This window comes from Dipodomys spectabilis, unplaced genomic scaffold (assembly GCF_019054845.1).
Source record: "Dipodomys spectabilis isolate Male_0828 unplaced genomic scaffold, ASM1905484v1 ptg000242l, whole genome shotgun sequence".
Taxonomy (NCBI): Eukaryota; Metazoa; Chordata; class Mammalia; order Rodentia; family Heteromyidae; genus Dipodomys; species Dipodomys spectabilis.
Window position 1 is genome coordinate 6,390,217 of NW_024870919.1, and position 20,484 is coordinate 6,410,700.

A 20,484-nucleotide genomic window follows, 5' to 3' on the forward strand; every position below is an offset into this window, starting at 1 on the left:
GAGCTATACTCATCATCATCCCTAGTATTCACATGAGTGGCCTTTTTGGAAAGTAGTCTCTGCACTGTAGTAAGCCAATTATTTTCAACAGCCCAATGAAGAAATTTGCTTGGACACTTCTCTATTTTTTTCTAGCAAATGATACCATTCCTCACTTTTTCATCTAGTTCCTTGTCTTCATCAGAATTGCCTAACTAGAGACTTTGAGTACCAGTGGGAATGAGGCGTACATGTATTCCCCAATAGTTCACGTTGGTTGAAGTAGTCAGAAAAATCCAGTGAATTTTCTACTTCTGTTTTTTCACCATGATTTTTTTCTCTTTTTCCATTTTTACTATTTGAAATTATTCTAACTGGAGAATAGGGAATGCATAGAGAGCAGAAGAAATAAATCCAAAAACAATCTTCACAGAAGCAAATTCTCAGAGCTATTTCATGACTTTGCAAAGGATAAAGTGGCTGAAGTTAGTATAAATTTAGAAGTATGAAAATGGGAGGGGGGACCAAGATGGCAACAGGGCAGTAGGAAAACACCACAGCTCTCCCCAACCAAAAAGAGAGTTAGAGTTCCTAAGCTTAACCTCCCCAAGAGACCGACAAAAACAAAAAGATGAACACCCAGAGAAATACAGGAGGTGGAAAATAACAAAAAAGAAAGAGAGAAAAAGAATTTCAGAACAGAGAAGCACGAAGACTCCACCTCCAGTGCTTACTGGTGGCAAGCAGCGCAGCAGGGGCTGCTGGAGTCCCAGAGAAAAAGGAGGCTGCCTGCAAATCACCCACGCAGAAGGACTTAAGAAAAGAAGAAACAAAGAACTTCCACTCCTCTGGTCGAACCACTATTAAATAACCCCATGCTGCTGATCACATGTATGGTGTATATGTGTACACCATTATATGTTACAGACCGTGATAGACAATTTGTTCCAGGAAAGCTACAATGAGTTTGTGACTTTAAATGAGCATCATCATCCCAAAATACTGTGAAAATTGGCAAATTTTGTAATCACTTAATTACAAAAAAAAAAAAAAAAACCAGAAAACTACAAGTGGAGCTATGGCTCAAGTGGTAGAGCATGAGCCTTGAGCTGAATTGCTCAGGGACAGCTGCCAGGCCTAGAGCTCAAGTCCCACGACTGACAAAAAAAAGAGAGAGAGAGATCTTTCATGTGATGGATTCTAACATATTTATAAAATTATGTTTTTATTGCTTTGTATGTCCCTCCCCCATGGTATAACCCCTGTCTTCACTATATATGAAGTTGATGTATGTGGAGAAGGGAAAAAACAAATCGTTAAAACAGAGATACAGGAGGACCCATTTCAACAATGAGATGTACAAGTCTTTATGTCGAAAAAAGAACTTTACAACTTTGGTTGGGGGGACGGTGGGGAGGATACGAAGGGATGGGAAGGGGAAACAAAGGTAATGTGCTCATTATCTTACCCATGTAATTGTTACTCCTCTGTGCAGTATTTTCACAATAAAAAGAAGTATGAAAATGACAAGAATGTAAAAAGATATTCATATATTTCATTATATAACCCAAACCAGAAAGCAAATGTTGTTTAGATGATTTCTTAAAACATAGTCTTTCAGAAGCTGGGAAGGTGGCTCAGTGGTAGAGTGTTTGCCTTGCATGCATCAGGTCCTGGGTTTGATTCCTCAGCACCATAGAAGAAGAAAAAGACAAAAGTGGTGCTGTGGCTCAAGTGGTAGCACCATCTTTGAGCTGAAAAGCTGAGGGACAGCACTCAGGCTCCAGAGTTCAAGCCCCACAAAAACAAAAACCAAACCAAAAAACTAAACAAAACACAGCTCTCACATTTGTAGCCTCAATTCTGTAAAGACACTGCTTCAGCCTAGGACTAAGATTTTAAGTGTATACATTTATCAACACTTCTGATTCAGATTTCTACTTGAGAAAATTTTAAATCAATATTTTGTTCTTAATTTTTCTCTTTGTATATTCACATGCATCAATAAAAAATGGTGTGGACATCCCAGTAACATTCTCAAAGTACCTCCTGATGATGAGTTATGAAAAGTTGTATTCCATTACAAAAAGGAAAATAATGCTACAAATAAAGAAAACCAATAATTAATTATTAATGTTTAATAAAATAAAAACCAAACACCAGTGTTTCCAGTTTTTGAAGTGTTCTACATATTAGATTTTACTATTTACTCATATTCCTGTACATTTAAAACTGGCTAAGATTATGATTTCACAAGAGTTTTGTAGGCTACGGGTAGCCTTTAAAGTTACCCACTAAGGTTACTCTTTCTTTATGGCTCATCTCATCATTTGTATATGGCTTATAACATCATTTGTTTCTCACTAACATATGAAAGAAGCCCTCAAGTTTTAACAGAAACTGTGTAGTTAAAATCTTAACTCTTCTCTCTGTTTCTTTACACAGACTTTGTAACTTCTCATAGTAAAGTTTCTATAAACTCTGAAATGTACATACTTAGTAGTATATGTCTGCTACCATAAATCTTAAATACTTTATGGAAAAGTTTTATGACCTGCCGAACAGTCTTAATTTTGGCATATATAAGCAAATTCCCAAAATTAAACATATTTAAAACAATAAAATTTTTAACAAACCTTAGGACTTGCTACAGTGCTCATTATGACAGGTGCCATGTATAGAATAATTGAATTTCTACTCTTACACATCTCTTGAACAACAAATATCTGGAATTATTTTGTTATTGACATATCTAACTTGACTTTATTCTTAAATGTTTGCTTACATAAGAAATATATGGTTCTAAAATTTCACGACAAGTCTTTTGAACTTATTTTTGTTGAATTTTCTAGTTTAGGAAAATCAATTCCACTTTATGTATAAAAAATGTTCCGTGCTCAGTTTGGCAACACATACACTAAAATTGGAAAAATACAGAGAGAATTAGCATGACGCCTACGCAAGGATGACATGCAAATTCATGAAGATTTCCACATTTTTACAACAGATGCTGGAGGGTATGTGGACAGAAGGGAACCCTACTCCATTCTTGGTGGGAGTGAAAACTTGTTCAAGCACTTGGAAAGAAGTATGGCGGTTCCTCAAAAGATTCCACATAGAGCTCCCCTATGACCCAGCAATCCCACTTTTGGGCATTCATCCAAATGATCAAACAAGACCATACTATAACTACCAGCACAGCTATGTTTATTGCAGCATTATTTACCATAGCTAAGATAGGGAACCAAACCCGATGCCCCTCAGAAAATGAATGAATCAAGAAAATTTTGTGTGTGTGTGTGTGTATGTATTTTCCGATCTATTTTTCTATCTTTCTATCTATCTACACATACATATATATGTATATATGTTTGTATATATGTATATTTATATACATAAATATAAATATAGATTGGAATGTATATATATGTAAGGTATCCCTTACTTGCAATAAATAATATAAGCAGAAAACTGGGATAAGCAGAAAAGATCAAAAGCTATATGCATATTATTAAATAAGATGATGTTAAGCTAAATGAACCCCAAGATAAGGACAGAAGTGTTTTTTTTTTATTCTTTCTTACTGTTGTTTCTAACATATTTATAATGTACAATGTGATTTTTTTTGTTTTTTATTTGGTCCTCCCGCACAGTATAAGCCCTGTTTTCACTGGATTTGATGTTGGTGCACCTACATCCTGAAAATACACTTCTCTAATTTGGGGAAGGAAAGGGAAAAATCAAAATGCTTAAATAGAGATAAAAGTTGAGCCATTGTAACAATGAGATGCACAAGACAACATGTTGGGGGGTGTGGGGGTGTGGGGATGAGAAGTGTACATGTGGAGGTGGAGGGGAAGGGATGGTGGGGGGAAAAACAAAGGAGGAGGTAACAATGCTTGATAAGAAATGCACTCATGACTTTGCTCATGTAGCTTTAACCCCTCTGTACAGTACTTTTACAATAAAAACCATTAGAAAATGTTCTGAGATGGAAGAGTTTATTTTATTTTACCCATATAATATTGTTAACAAAGAAATTAATGGGGGGGAGGATTGGGTAGGGGGCCGGGGGGAGGCTGGATAGGGATGGGAAGGGGAAACAAAAGAGAAGGCTACAATACTTGATAAGAAATGTGCTCATTATCTTGCCCATGTAATTGTAACCCCTCTGTACAGTATTTTCACAATTAAAACACACACATACACACACACACACACACACACACACACACACAAACAAAAAAAAAGAAATTAATGGAAAAGACTGACCCAAAGATATTTTGAGTGTGTGATTGTGTGTGTGTGTGTGTGTGTGTGTGTGTGTGTGTGTGCATGCCTGCATGTCGGTGTGCTCAGAGTTTTAACTCAGGGCTTCATGGTCTCGCTAAGCCTTTTCTCTCTAGATTGGTGAGCTACTATATGAGCTACATCTCCATTCCTGGACCTTTGCTAGTTTATTTAAATTTTGGAAAAATAATCTTAGGAATTTTTTGGCCTGATTGGCTTGCAACTCTTATCCATAATTCTCAGGGTCCTGAGTAGATATGCAGAGTAAACAGGATTACACGTGTGACCAACCATCACAATGCTTTCAGAATAATTTTAAAAGTAGAAAAAAATTTACTTCACGGGGGGACTGTTTTATCATTTCCTACTTTTAAAGCATTTTGGAGTGATTATATGTGAATTTATTTCATGTTGAGATTCTTAAAAGAGAGTAAGTGATAGTATTTAAAAGTTTTAGTACTTTTTTAAAAGAATACTGGAACTGTGGGACAGAAGAAATTTGCCTCTCTTTGGACCTCAATTTATAAGCTCAGCTCTGTGCACGATAACCCAATGTCACCAACACAATCTGTGTTGAAGACAAAATGTGACAGAAAACAATTACCATGGGCAATAATTGCTATGCTATTATTTATTGGACAATATGAATATTGAATTGAGAGTGTAAGAGAATGGAGATATTTCACCTACCGTTTTTGTATTGCTGAAAGGCTTTTGGAAACTTTGACTCATTTCCTTCCTCACTGTGTGTCTTTGGGCCATGCACTTAGTGACTTTAATTACAATTTTTCTCAACTCTAAAATGGTAATAACATTAGCATCATAGCAAATGTTTTCTTAAGAACTAAGAGACATAAAACTTGTGAAATACTTAACATAAATTACTAATGAACTTTGAGTTTAGCCAGCAGTTTTTTTTAATACTAAACAGAATGTGCTATGTATTACAGAAATCAATACATGTAGTGAGCCACCAGAAGTAACGTTATCTATTGACTATGCTGTGCTTCCAAGGAAGCCAGGTGGATAACTTCTCATGCTGTAAATCAAACTGCTTATCTTATGTCTTGATAGTGCTAAACTATCAGGGTCAGAATAATGAAGGAATTGTAGACTGAGCTAAGGTCCATATGAAAATGTTCAAAATTGATAAAGCCTAAAAGTAACTAAGCAGTATATTGTGTTTTTCATTATTTAAGTTAAATTGCAAAGAAAGGGAAGACCTAGAAGAATGAATTCTCTTTTTGATAACCTATCATAGGTCCTTAGCAGGATGAACTCTTTCCTCATTCTTGTAGAGGCACCATCAGATGAGAGGAACTCTATTTTTTGGTTGCGTCTTTCACTTTATTCTTCAGTTTGAAATCTGAACTACATGAGACTGAAAGAAACCAAGGAAAATTAGACACACAGGCTTTGGAAAAAGCAATCAGAGTAAAATAAACTAAATACATATAGCCTTGTAAAATGTCGCATCTACCTCGACCAGCAAGGAAGACACGACCCGGGATTCTTCTCAAAGCAGTTTATTCAGGAACCTTGATTATTAGCTTCTTCTCTCGCCCCGCACCCGCACTCCGGTTATAAACCTCCTGGATGGCCAATCCCGAGGTGCCACGTGGCATATACCAATAGGGTCGCAAACACGGAAGCAAACTAGGAGCCAAGTCATAGCCATATAAGGAGTTGTTTTTCACAGAGAGCACTCGTCATCGGGAAGGCGGAAGGCGGAAGCCAGCGCCATCTTTGGCTTGGCCGTGCCATGTGGCCGCACCATCTTTGGTCGGCTCCTACAGCTCTCCACAGCTCCCCCTTTTTGTTTTATTAAGCGACAGGTAAGAGTAGAGGTTGGGCCTCTGTCTAAAACATTAATGAGAGGACCTTGCACTGGTCTTCGCCTGAGGGGCGCGCTTCCCCCAGTGACGACCAGGCCCGTCCGATGCCTTTTTTGCAGAGGTGGGATCTTGGGCATCAACCCACTTGCAGCCCAACATGCTCTTCTTGGGCTCACGCCAGGAAGTGATTCCCATGTGCAGTGCGTTTGCCCAAGTGCAGTGCATTTGCCTTACACCCTGTGCTATTCCGTTAACGTGGAAAGCCACGCGTGGGGGGACTGTCCGGCCTCAATGGCAGTGAAGGCCTGGACCACCATAGCCATACTCCTGCGCTGCGAGCTCCTAATCCGGCATATGCACCACAGGCACAGCAAGATCACCAATGCCAGGATACCGATAAGGGAGCCTAATCCCGCCCACTCCTTCAAATGATCCACAGCTGTCAAAATCCAGGAGGAAACATCTTGTAAGAGGGCATCATCCATCCGGGTGGAGTTTACCACGACAATGGCCGATCGTAGCTGCAACATCAATTGGTCGAATTCTCCCGTCCAGTTGCCTAAAAGATAACTTGACAGTTGTTTAGACAAATTTGCTGCCTGAGTATAGTTATAGTACTGAATAGCAGTAATACAAAGCCCTTCATATTTTTGAATACATCCCAGCTGAGCCAACTGCCACATGATATCAACCTGTTCCTGCACAAGATCAATCCTTTGGTTTAACAGCATCAGTCCTCCTTTTAATTGTGCAAAGGCCACTTGTTGTAAATCCAGAGCTCTGGCTGTAGTAGCCGACAAGTTATTTAGAGTCTGAGCCGTCTGCACAGTATGTGACATGGCGACAGCGGCAGCTGTCGCACCCGCAGCAGCTACAGCTATAGCAGTTACAATGGCCGCAGTGATGCCAAAATCTCTCTTATGCCTAAACAAGGTTACAGCTTGAGAAGCATCTACTGGCACAGGCACCCAACGCGGAATGCGTGTAACTATGGCTAACGGATACTGAGAACTCCAGCAGGTAGCATAATAGCAGGTTTCATTAGTGCAAGCACACACATCATCTGAGCATATAGAGATGTTGTTAATTACCAAAAACACAAAAGGGGAAACCACACACACGGGGGTAGGCTGATAGCTGATTACCGTATAATTTTTACTGAAACGACAATTGGCACCTATAGTACGGGCAGTACTAATCAAATTACAAGTCATGTTTGCTATAAAAAAGTGACCCCCTTGCAGCATAACTATAGGTTCAGCCTGCAAGCAACTTCCATTAAGACCACATAACAGCCAATTATTAAAGGGATTAATTCCAGCCCTAAATTGTACACTAGCATCAGACAAGACATTAGGGGAAAATGAAAAACGCTCAGACTCATCAGCCCAAATAACCTGTCGTGATTGGCAACCTGTCCAGGGCCAAGCCTCCCCCATACGGTCAGGCAGGCAAAAAGGGGCCCATTTAGGTTGTTTTACAGGCCACGGGTCTCTGCTTAACTTTAAACTTTCATAATATCTGCCTAAAACAGTACCAATGAATCCAGTAGCATTTGTCCAAGCCTCAGTTGATCTCGGATTTCCATACCAATATCTAACATAAGCAGCTGGGGAACGAGTCAAGGCTATGCAACTACCATTAAGGGTCACATCACTTAAGCGAAAGCATAACGTGCCCATCAAGTTAATTTTTCTAGCTTCACCAACCCCTGCCATTTCTTTATCCTCTGGGTAAAAGGGAAGGTTAAGAGTCTTATTTGTGGTGAAAAACTTAGGGAAAAGAGAGGCGTCATGTCTCACGGGCATGGGCCTCGGGAATGCAGGCAGTATCCCCCACCTCGGTACCGCCTGTCCCTGTTGGATCATCAGGAGCTGTATGATCAGCAACGCAATCTTTTGTTTCTTTCGGGTTTCGTTCATCTTGGACTCGCCGCACAAGTCGTTCAGGCACCCACACTGGATCCGAACGATTCTGAGGAAAAACACAAACAGATCCTCGTGCCCATACCAGCACGGGGTCAGGCCCGTTCCAGAGCCCGGTGAGCACATCCTTCCACAAAGCCGATCCTAAGGCCGAAGGAGTGGAACTGTTATGCCTATCCGCCGCTGAGCGACCAGCGTTATCCAAATTCAAAAAATTTAGGGTGAATAGTGTCATGGCTATTCTTTGTCTTGCCGTAGCCATCAGGGGTCCAGCTCCCCCTTTTTGTTTTTGTAACATTTCCTTGATAGTGCGATGAGCTCTTTCCACAATTTCTTGCCCTTGAGGGTTATAGGGCAGTCCATGCACCAGGGAAACACCCATTTGAGTGCAAAAGGAAGCAAAGCGCTGCCCAGTATAGGCTGGACCATTATCAGTTTTTAGCTGTTTTGGCATTCCCCAGGCCGCCCACGCTTCCAAGCAGTGAGATATTACATCAGTAGCCTTTTCTCCTGACAGGGGGGTGGCAAATACAACACCCGAAAAGGTGTCAACAGAAACATGTAGATATTTTAAACAGCCAAATTCAGATACATGAGTTACATCCATCTGCCATACTTGTAAGGGTCTTAAACCACGTGGATTAACTCCAAACTTAGGGGGCTGATGGTAAATAATACATTGGGGGCACTCCTTTATCACTTGATGTGCATCCGCTCTAGAAAGGGAAAAGCGACTTTGTAAAGTCCTGGCATTTACATGAAATTTGGCATGAAAATCTTTTGCTAAGTCAACAGAAGAAGCATGGAGCGCCCACTCAGCACGAGTGTACGCATCAGCCAAGGCATTACCTTTTGTCAGTGGCCCTAGGAGGCCCGTATGTGCTCGAATATGCATTGGAAAAAAGGGTTCCTTGGCTTTCCATATAAGGGATTGTAACAAGGTAAAGGGAGCTAGAACAGAACTGGTAGCCTTTATTGTACCAACTGCTTCCAATATTTTTAAAGCATTTATTACATAGGCTGAATCTGATATTAAATTAAAAGGACAGGGGAAAGCTTTAAATACTTCAATTACAATCATCAACTCAATAATCTGTGGGTTACCGGGGACAAATTGATGCTGCACGGGGTCTTGGTTACCTGCAACGTATGCCCCGCATCCTGTTTTGGAGCCATCCGTAAATATGTTTATAGCCCCTCTAATAGGCTTTTGGGCAGTTACCTTTGGAAAAATCACTGGATGTTCCTTTACAAATCTTAGTAGGGGGTCTTTGGGAAAATGATTATCAATAACTCCTGGAAACGTGCATCTCAAAATGGACCAATTATCAATAGTGGCACATAAAGTCTGAACTTGGTAGGCATTGTAAGGAGCAATGATGGAGTGTGGATAAACTCCAAAAAATTGTAAACTCTGTTGAATTCCTTTTAGAGCTAAGCCCGCTACTGCCTCAGGGTAATATTCCAGCGCCTTTCCGGGGGAAACATGAGAATGTAACCACATCAACGGCCCCTTTTGCCAAAGTACCCCAGTTGGTTGGGCTTCAGTAGGAAGAATGCATAAATCAAAAGGTTGGCCATCTTGTAGCCTGTTTAAACAGGCGGCACTTAAAGCCTCCTCCACCCTTTTAAGAGCAAATCGGGCACTCTCAGTCAGGTCTCGTGGGGAGTTTAAATCTATATCTCCTTTTAGCATGTCAAATAAGGGTTTTAATTCATAATTTGGAAATTTTAAATACCCCCTTATCCAATTAATATCCCCCAACAATTTTTGAAAATCATTTAAAGTCTTTAAGTTATCTTTTCTCATGGTCAATTTTTGAGGCACAATCGACCTGGGATGTATCTTAGCTCCCAGATACTCCACCACTCTGCCTGTTTGTGTTTTTTCTGGCGCTGGATAAAGACCCTGTTTTCTTAAGGAAAGAACCAATTCTGCATAGGCCTTTTGTAATCCAGCCTCCTCCTTATGAGCTAACAAAATGTCATCCATATAATGGACCACCCTGAGTTTTGGATGCCTTTTTTTAACAGGAGCTATAGCCCTGCCGACAAACAACTGACACATAGTGGGGCTGTTGGCCATACCCTGAGGCAGCACGACCCACTCATATCTTTGGTCAGGTTCCTCATGGTTACAAGAGGGCACAGTAAAAGCAAAGCGCTCACAATCAGCCGAATGCAAGGGGATAGAAAAGAAACAATCTTTTATGTCTATTACCATAATAGGCCAATGGGCAGGAAGTGCAGAAAGCAAAGGTAACCCTCTTTGTACAGGGCCCATAATTTGCATCTGTGCGTTTATGGCACGCAAATCATGAAGTAATCGCCATTTACCTGACTTTTTCTTTATCACAAATATTGGAGTATTCCATGGTGAAACTGAGGGTCTCACATGACCCAGGGCTACTTGTTCTTCTACCAGTTTATGAGCGGCTAAAAGCTTTTCGGAGGATAGAGGCCACTGAGCTACCCATACCGGTTCCTCCGTCTTCCAGGTAATGGGAATTTGATCCTCATCGGCCCCTATGAAAAACCCAGCCCATGTCTATCAAGTTTTTGGTGGACATCAAGAGGCTCTTTACAGCCTTGCAAGTTTTTTCCCAGTCCTTGTCCTGGGCAGTAGCCCATTCGTAACATCATTTCCTCTGAGGTGGGAGAATATTCATTACTAAGGCAAAACCCCATCTCTTTTAGTAAATCTCTACCCCACAGGGAGACAGGCAATTCTAAAACATAAGGCTGGATGTTTCCAGAGTGTCCTTCTCCATCCTTCCAGTTGAGGGGTCTTGCACTTAAGTCAGGAGCTTTGGCATAGCCTAGCCCTCTCAGGGTTTGTTCTGAGGCCTGTAATGGCCACCCTTTTGGCCAATCCTTTTTAGCAATAATGCTACGATCGGCCGGTGTGTCTAACAGTCCTATAATCTTTTTTCCTTCAATCTCCAGCTCAAGCATGGGTCTCTGATCTAAATCCAGAGCTAGGTACACTGACTCAATTCCGGAGGAGCCAAAACCCTTTTCACCTCTCTCAGACTGTATGGCAGGAAATTTTTCATGTAGGCTAGGTAAGAGTAACAATTGGGCAATTCTATCTCCAGGGGAAATTGCTACAATGCCTTTTGGGGCTTCTACCATAATTTTAACTATACCTGTATAATCTGGGTCAATAACTCCTGGGTGAATTTTAAGCCCTCTAAGGGCAACAGAAGACCGGCCAATTAGTAACCCCACCGTGCCCCGTTCTAAAGGACCTTGAAAATCTGACTCTATTAACTGAACACCCATTTGTGGGGTCAATACGAGTCTGGTGGTGGCACGGAGGTCCAGTCCCGCTGAGCCTGTAGTGGCTCTCCGCGGTTCTTGGGATGTCTCAGGGTGGGCCATCCTTCTTGGGGAATTTCCTCGTTTGAGCTTTCCATTGCCCCATACATTTGCAGGCCCTGGGGACGGGGGCCCCTCTGCCCGTTTTTTGGCTGTGTGATGAGGCCCAAGGGCTGGCCATTAGCATCTCTGATGGATCTACATTCATTGGCCCAATACTTTCCTTTTTTACATCTGGGGCACAGCCCTGGCTGTTTACCTGTTGGAACTCCTCCAACTCTTTCGGGTCCTTTTCTCTCTGGGCAATCTCTCTTGAGATGACCAGCCTTGCCACACCTGAAGCATACTCCAGATGTCGCTCCAGAGTTTCTCCCCCGCCTATTTGAATACTGTAGTACTGCAGCGGCAAGGCCTGCATTAGTTAGAGGTCCTCCCAGCTCTCTGCACACTTTCATCCAGGCCTCCAACCCTCTATGTTTATGTGGGGTAATGGCGGCTTTACATTCTTTGGTGCATTGCTCATAGACTAATTGTTTTATAAGAGGCATGGCCATGTCAGGGTCCCCAAAAATTTTGCCTGCTGCTTCCACCATTCTGGCCACAAAATCTGAAAAAGGCTCAGTAGCCCCCTGCAGGATCTTGGTGAGGTTGCCACTAACTTCCCCTTTATTTGGTAGTGATTTCCACGCCCTAATGCAAACATCATTTATCTGTTGATACACTTCAGGGGGATATCCTATCTGAGCATTAGCAAAGCGATCTTGTACTAAGAGCATATCTCTGTCCCAAGCCGGGTTTCCGTTTACTTGATTGATGGCTGCCTGTTCACTACAAAATTCCAGCATAAATGCCCTCCAATCCAAGTACTGGCCTGGACTCAAACATGCCCGTGCTAGGCTTGCCCAATCAGAGGGAGTCATGCAGTATCTCTTTATAGCCTGCACTTGAGCTATGGTAAAAGAAGCTGTAATCCCATACGTCTGAACAGATTCAGCCAGGGACTTAATTACTTTAAATTCTAGAGGCTCATGAAATCTCTGTTGATTACCGTCTTGAAAAACTGGGAAGGCGAGTTCTGCTCGGGCAGTCCGCCAAGTATCCGGGCAAAACGTATGCCCATTGGGTCCATGTTGATATGGAGGAGGACCTAAGGGGACTTGACCGGAAGTTCCTTTTACGTCATCTAAAGGGGCCTGACCAAAAGTTCTTTCCACATCCTCATTAAGCACAGGTTGGCTTAGCTTATGTTTTCCCTTTTTTATACGACTCCTTTTCATCTGTTGAATAAGTGCTCTCACTTCTTCCTCCTCTAACTCACTGGAACTTTCTCTTTCCGATTTCAGCTCAGACAGATCTGGGTATAGTTGCCCCCTTTTGCCCTGTCTACTGTCTCCCTTTTCACTGATCGCCTTCTCTGACCTCTCCTCCTGTAACTGCTCCAGTGCTGACTGTCCATTTTCTATAACCTCACAGCAGCGCTGGTCCTCCAGGCAGCCTCTTATCAGTTTCCAAATGGTGCGGACTCCTGCCTTTAATGTACCCTGTTCATAAGCAAAGTCCAAATCCCTCCCTAATTTTTCCCACGAGGCTACTGTAAGGCTCCCGGACACTATGAACCAAGGAGCTACAACATTGCATTCTTCAAGGAAACTCTGTAAAACACCCTTCTTAAACTTTAGTCCTTTTGAGCGTAGGAGCTCATTCAGGGCCAGAAAAATTGGATGAGATGTCACGGCGCCCATCTTAGTTATAAAAATTTTATCTTCTTTTACTCCCTTTTTATTTTTTATATTTATATTCTTACTTTCACTTTAGGCCTTTATTTTTTCCCGGGTTTCCGCTCTCTCTTTATCTACAGAGAAGAGCCCCGTATTATGCCCACTTTAATCGCGGATTCCCACTTACCTGGGCACTTACCGGTGCACCACCCTTTCTGCCAAGAGTTCTGGATCCCTTGTGGAGTTAGTTCCCCGTACGGGCCACCACTTGTCGCATCTACCTCGACCAGCAAGGAAGACACGACCCGGGATTCTTCTCAAAGCAGTTTATTCAGGAACCTTGATTATTAGCTTCTTCTCTCGCCCTGCACCCGCACTCCGGTTATAAACCCCCTGGATGGCCAATCCCGAGGTGCCACGTGGCATATACCAATAGGGTCGCAAACACGGAAGCAAACTAGGAGCCAAGTCATAGCCATATAAGGAGTTGTTTTTCACAGAGAGCACTCGCCATCGGGAAGGCGGAAGGCGGAAGCCAGCGCCATCTTTGGCTTGGCCGTGCCATGCGGCCGCGCCATCTTTGGTCGGCTCCCGCAGCTCTCCACAGTAAAAGGCTTCACTAAATTGAGTTATATAGTCTCAAGCATAAGCAAAAATGATTTAAGCAATATCATGTTATTGAAAATTGAAAAATGTTAGGTGTTGCTCAATTTTTTCCTTTCTACTACCTGGAATGTATTATTGATTTTGTATAGAGAGATTAAAGATGAGATTAACAAGGAACTTGATTAAAAATCGATAAAAGTTCTGAATAGACATATTTTCCAATATGCCCTGAAAATCATCAGTGGCTTTAAAAAGTTGTGTTTAATATCACTTCTATGCTGGCTTAATGCTGTGTGAACAGAAGTCATTAGAGAAATGCAATTCAAAATTACTATGATACTACTACATAACTATTATAACTCTTATCAAAAATATTCGAAGGAACTTGGTGTGGTGGTAAAGGCTTGTAATTCCAAGCATTTGGGAAATTGGAGTAAGAGGATTTCAGCTTAAGGCCAGCCTGGGATACTGCACATAGTAAAAACATGCCCTTTAAAAAAACTTAAAAGGTAATAATGTTGGTGAGAGTGTGGAGTAAAGGAAATTTTCTACACTCTTGGTCAAAATATAGGTTAGTATTCTCGTTGTAGAAAGTAGTATGCAATTTTCTAAAGAAATGCAAAGTTGAAATATCATCTGACCCACCAATCATATGATTAATTCTCTCTGGGTAACTCGTAAATATATCTGTAGTTCACTGTTATTCACATTTTTCACAACAGGCAAGATATAAATCAAAGTTATGTGTTCAACTACAGACTAATAAAGCAACTGTGACACATGCACAAATATAATTTTCTGTTTCATCTTTAAAATAGCAAGAGATTTCTCCCATTAGCCACAACTTACAATGACCTAAAAGATGTAATCTAAATGATGTAAAATGTTGCTTTCTGATCTTTGTAAAACAACACACACACACACACACACACACACACACACACACACCAACCTAAGCAACAGAGAAATTTTTCAAAAAGTAAAGCAACTGATATTGCTGGGGCATTTAGGTCACAATATAGATGATAGTGGATATACAGGATGACCAAATATAGAGTTGTAATGTATAACGTGAGGATACAGGGGACAACACTGGCCTTACATAGGAATGAAGCTAAATATGTAGGAGTTGGTCTTCCTTGTAGGGGTTGCTCTTTTAGGTGTTCTTCCTTCAGTAATGGATGAGATAAACGTAATTCTTTACATATACTTGCCTGTTTGCAGAAATAATAACAAACAATATAGCAATAATGTTTTATGCTCAACATGGAACAAAATGCCAAATTAATGTACATGAAATTATCCTTGATATAAACTAATTATTATTAATAAGGGAACCCATGGGACCTATGTTTCTTTAAGTCTGGCATCACTTGATGTGATTTTTTTCGACGATCTCCTATTTCCTTACAAATGAGGTGGTATCATTCTTTCTGATGGAAGCATAGTATTCCATGTGTATGTATGTGTGTATGTGTGTGTGTGTAACATTTTCTTGATCTATTCATCTACTGAGGAGCATCTGGATTGATTCCATATCTTAGCTGTGGTAAATAATATTGTGATAAACATAATTGTGCTGGTAGATTTAGTGTGGCCTTGTTTGTGATCACTTGGGTAATGCCCAGATGTGGGATTACTGGGTAATAGGGGATCATGATTGTGTACATCAAGGATAATCTTAGTAGATGAGCAGAAGAGGTCAATTGCTATGTAGATATGACCATATAAGGTGATTCCAAGTGAAATGAACTCTAACACATGTTCTTCGTTGTTGTTGTTCTAATGTACTATGTGATTTCTTTTTAACTTTTTGTTTTTCCCCACTTATGATTTATCCCCTGCAGACACTATATTTGATTTTGATACCCTGAGTAGTGTAAATATGTTGAGCTGAACTAGGCAAGGGAAAGGGAAAAAACAAAATGGTGAGACAAAGGAAAAAGGGGGAACCTAGGTAACAGTGATACTCACAAGACAATATGTAGGAAATGATCTTGGTGTGGGCATTGGGAGGGAAGAGGGAGAAAAATGAGGGACTGGGTTACAGGTTAGAAAAGAAATAAATCTATTATCTTACTTACATAACTATAACCCTGCTTTAAATTACCTTGACAATAAAATATAAATAAAAAATAGAATAAAATATTCAAGAGCAGCAATACAGGAGATGGGAGTGGGGGAAATACTGTACTATACAAAGAAGACTACAACAGCTGTGGAGAACAGGAATTTTACTTTATCATAGGAAGTAATGAACTGGCGTACAGATTTTCAGCCTCATGTCAATCACTAAAAAGGGAAAACAAAATGCACAATCAGCAAACCAATAAAATAGAAAACTAAACAAGGTGGAGAGATGACTTGGACGAAGAGAAACAAATGACACAACTAGGAAACAAATAAAAAGCTGGTAAGTTTTAAAAATATTACCCATAATTCTAATAAATGTTTTTTGCATCACAATTGGTTAGAACTATACTTCAAATCACAGTTTAATAGTATATCATTTTAATAATAGGTTACTCATTATTGATTTCTTAATATTGAATGCTTAATATATAATTTTAATTTCAGCAGCTATAGAAAAGAAGAAAGTGAAGCTAATTTTAATGATATATTTTATGAATTGTAAAATTGAGAAGCATTAGAACTTAAATAATATATATTATTGTTTCATTTCTGTGAATTAATGTAGTAGTTCAAAGTGTATTCTACACTTTGCACTCATCTTAACATCAAATAATAGATTATTCCACAATACACTTGGTTTTAGGTGGAAGGGTTCAGCACTGTGGTAAAATTCACACCACACAGTACACGAGAGTATGACTCCTCTCATCTAGCTTAAATGGTGGAAATTTGATTTCTGCATGCATGTTAAATACGTGTCTAGGTGATATCTATTAAATTATATACATGAGGAGTATTTCAGATGATAATTAAAAGTCATACTCATTAATTAAATTTTTATTATTTTACAAAATAAATATTTATGGAGACTGAATTTCTGAGTAGATGATGGGTTATGTGTGCCAGATTATACATATTGAGGCTTGTTTTATATTCCTGACATTGTTTCTACAGTTAGATTTAATTTTCCATAAGGGGTTAAGTGTATTATATTGGATATATGAAAGTAAACTGAATGTTTATTCCATTAATCCTTTGCAACTTGTCTAATCCCAATATAAATTATCCATGTGCTTGAAGTAATGAAAATAACAACAGATATAAGCAACAGATATGAATCAGTCTTAGTAGACAAGTATTTTCACCTTTATTTTTATATTTGATCCTCTTTTACACTACAGAATATTATTGGGAAAATGTGCTCCAGGCTGACCACAATTGCAGAATATTATGGTTTGATCTATCATAAGAAAAGAAAGGAAGGGGAACATTGCTTCCAAAATTCTCCTCCCAGGGATGTGATCAGTTTTATGGTGGTAAGTTGGAAATGAACATTTTTCACAGTCAACCTTGAAAAGCCATCTTGATAGACTATTTCTGCAAGTGGTTACAGAGGATTATTCATAGATTTGCAAGGATGCCAGATTGCCTCATTTTGAGACAAATAAAACAGGAATTTAACCAGCTGTTTTTGTATCTTTAGGAGAATAACACATTGACTGTACACCAGGGGATCACTGGGGCCCAGAGAAGCTAATACATTGAATAGTAATCCTAGACCTCTAAAAACAAAACAAAACAAACAAACAAAAAACTCCAGTGAGCACAGCCAGTCAGGGCTGCTATCACAGCCTACATTAAATCAGGCAAAAAACAAAAGCTGAAAGTCATTTAGTTGATAACTAATATATTTCTTATGAGGCAGACTGAAATGAGAGTCCCAAGAGTGGGTCAGAAAGACTTATTAAAGAGACTAAAATTGGTAATACAAAAATTGGAAAATAGAATTCCTTGTAGAACAAATAAATCATAGAATGACTGTGTGTGTAGGGACAAGACAGCAGACCAAATACCAGAAATGCACATTTTCTTAGAGGTCAGTTTAATGAAATATCAATGGAACTCTCTGAATTCTTAAATATTTGACCACATGTGGAAGAAAGCCAATTGCTAAAGAGAAAGAAAAAGTCATCACTCTGTTAGGAGGTCCAATGAAGTAATCAATCACAGATTTGTAATAAAAAGAGAAAATAATTATTCCAAATGAGGTTTTCATTTGTTTTGATGTAAGTGTTCTTGATTTAGGTGATAGAAATTACCATACAATTGATCCAGTCTCACAACTGAGTTGATATTGACTGCAGTATTCCCACATGAAGGAAAAGAGAAAATTTACAAATGTCTGATGAAATGAGTTGAGGATGAAGTGTTTTAATAGTGATAGTTGAGGTTTAGACACTGGTGAAGAGATGAGTTTTCTTTTATTAACCCCCACCCCATTTTTAAACTGATGACAGTGGATCACAGCTGTAATCCTATATACTCAGGAAACTGAGATCTGAGGACTGCTGTTGAAAGCCAGCCTGGGCAGGAAAGTCCCTGAGACTCTTATCTCCATTAAACCACCAGAAAACCAGAAGTGGCACTGAGGTTCAAGAGGTACAGACCTCACCTTGAGTTGAAGAGCTCAGGAACAGTGCCCAAGCCCAGACTTCAAGCCCCTGGACCAACAACAATAAAAACAAATCTCCTTTTTCTTGGACTGCCTACATCTTTTCCTAAAATTCAAAAAAGCCATTTTATCACCCACTACAGTTAAGTCCTATCCTAGCTGCTGCAAATAGGATGATTTGATATCTTATGTCAAAAGTTTCATATTTGAGGAAACAAATACCAGCAGTGGTAACTTTGCTTCCCATCCTTGAACTCTGAGACTGGGCCCTTAACATGTTTATGCTGGTAGCTTTAATGTGAGGTTGGTTGTTATTTATTGGATTACTGCCCATGAGAGGAATTAATGGGTCATAAGAGATCTATGTTTAGTCTTTTGAAGAAACTCTGTACTTCATTCAAGATAGGTTAAAAAGTTTAATTCCCCACCAACAGTCTAATAGAGTTCCCATTTGGCTACATCCATGCCAGCATTTGCTATTTTTAGTTTTCCTCATAGTGGCTATTCTAAGTGGGACGAGGTAGAATCTGTCATGTTTACTTGTACATTTGTTGGCACCTTCTAACTACCATAAATGAATGAATCTATGAAACCTATATTGCTCTGAGTCTTCATTCCTTTCTCTTTGTAATTTTCCCAAGCCTTTCATTTTCCTTAAGACTGGTGAAAAGTCATCCTTTCTTGCCGCGGACCGGCTCTGTCGGGACAACGGAGAACACCTAGTGGAGGAACTGGAATAGGTGGGGAGATGGCAAACAGACAACTCACACACAAGAGGAGTGGATGCTGAGTGCGATTTAATGCAGAGGATAACAAACTTTTAAAGCAAAAGTCTCCATGAGAAAGGGCAAAAGGTTACACAATCATGCTACAGGGCTTCATTCTTGGGTGGTCACCAGCTGGTTGCCTGATAGACACTTGTTTCAGGCTTTACCTCTATTTTTAAGAAATACAATGTTTATCACCAATTAACCATTACTTTTTTCTATAGAGGCCTTAACTGTCCCATAAGATCTTTCCTGTTCCTTCTTTAATAGTAAGCACCAAGGAGCCTAGATCTAGCAAGTCTCTTAGTAAATGAAACAGAGTAACAGGAAGTTCTTTCTCCTAAGTAGTTCTCCCAGCAATTGCCATACATTCTTTCTGTTCTAGACACGCCTACAGCTTCTTGTAAATCTCTTACAAACAATTCTTTCTGCTGAAATGAAATCGTGAAACCCCCAATACTTTTATATTTACTTATGATTTGTCTACTAGCCTCCATAAGAGGTGCTTTCAGGGTAGCATTTAACTCTGGTGAGTTAGTCATATTTTTAAGACACTCATCAGATGTTGGAGTTGTCAATACTCTTAAGAAAGAGCCTTGAATAAGGGAACGTTGAGCATGAGTAAGTACAATGAGCAGCAGGAACAGTAAAAGATTAATAGGCACTCCTATACAGTGAAGAAAAGAAAAACAGGGACAGAAACACATCTTTCCCAGGGGCTTGCCAGCCTTTCCAGGAGGTAGGCCTCTTTGAAGCCCCATTCTCTGAGGTAGACTTCGGTGAAGTCCCATTCTCAGAGATAGGTCTCTGTGAAGCCCCATTCTCAGGTCTGAATGCAGGTTTTCCAAGCTAAGCAGACTCCACCGGAGTAGGCGTGGCACTTTCTGATGGGTGAATAGAATTCCATTGTGTGTGGGGTGTGTGTGTGTGTGTGTGTGTGTGTAAGACAATAGGCCCATGAGTTCCTTTCTAAGCCTTTTGTTTTAACTGTAATTTTGTAATTCCATATTAAATTTGGATTGCTTTCTCTACTGCATTGAAGAATATTGTTGGGATTTTGATAGGTATTGCATTGTCAATTGTTTGGGGGCAGTATTGCAGTTTTCACAATGTTAATTCTTCCAACAAGGAGCATTGAAAAGCTTTCCATTTCCTTGAATCTCCTTCAATTTCCTTTTTTGGAGTTTTAAAGTTTTCACAGTAGAGGTCCTTCACATTTTTAGTTAAATTAGTTCCTACTTTTATTGTTGTTGTTTTGTTTTGTTTAGGTTTGATTTGATATTGAGGATAATACATATGAGGTGGTTTTTTGGATTTCAGCCTGTGTCTTCCAATTGTTGGTAACACAGAAAAAGTACTGATTCTTGTGGGTTTTATACCCTGCTACATTGCTGAAGGTTAGCATCACCTTTACTAACTTGAGTTAGGAAGCTATAGGGTCCTTTAAATACAGGATCA

At 39.9% G+C, this 20,484-nt stretch overlaps 1 non-coding gene and 1 pseudogene across 1 annotated transcript; both read left to right on the forward strand.

Moving 5' to 3' along the window:
- Nucleotides 1–20,484, forward strand: part of LOC122124717 — a 184,956-nt pseudogene that overhangs the window by 88,235 nt on the left and 76,237 nt on the right.
- On the forward strand, nucleotides 2,873–2,979 carry LOC122124722. The gene has a single exon (XR_006150629.1). It is a non-coding gene; the product is annotated as a U6 spliceosomal RNA (small nuclear RNA).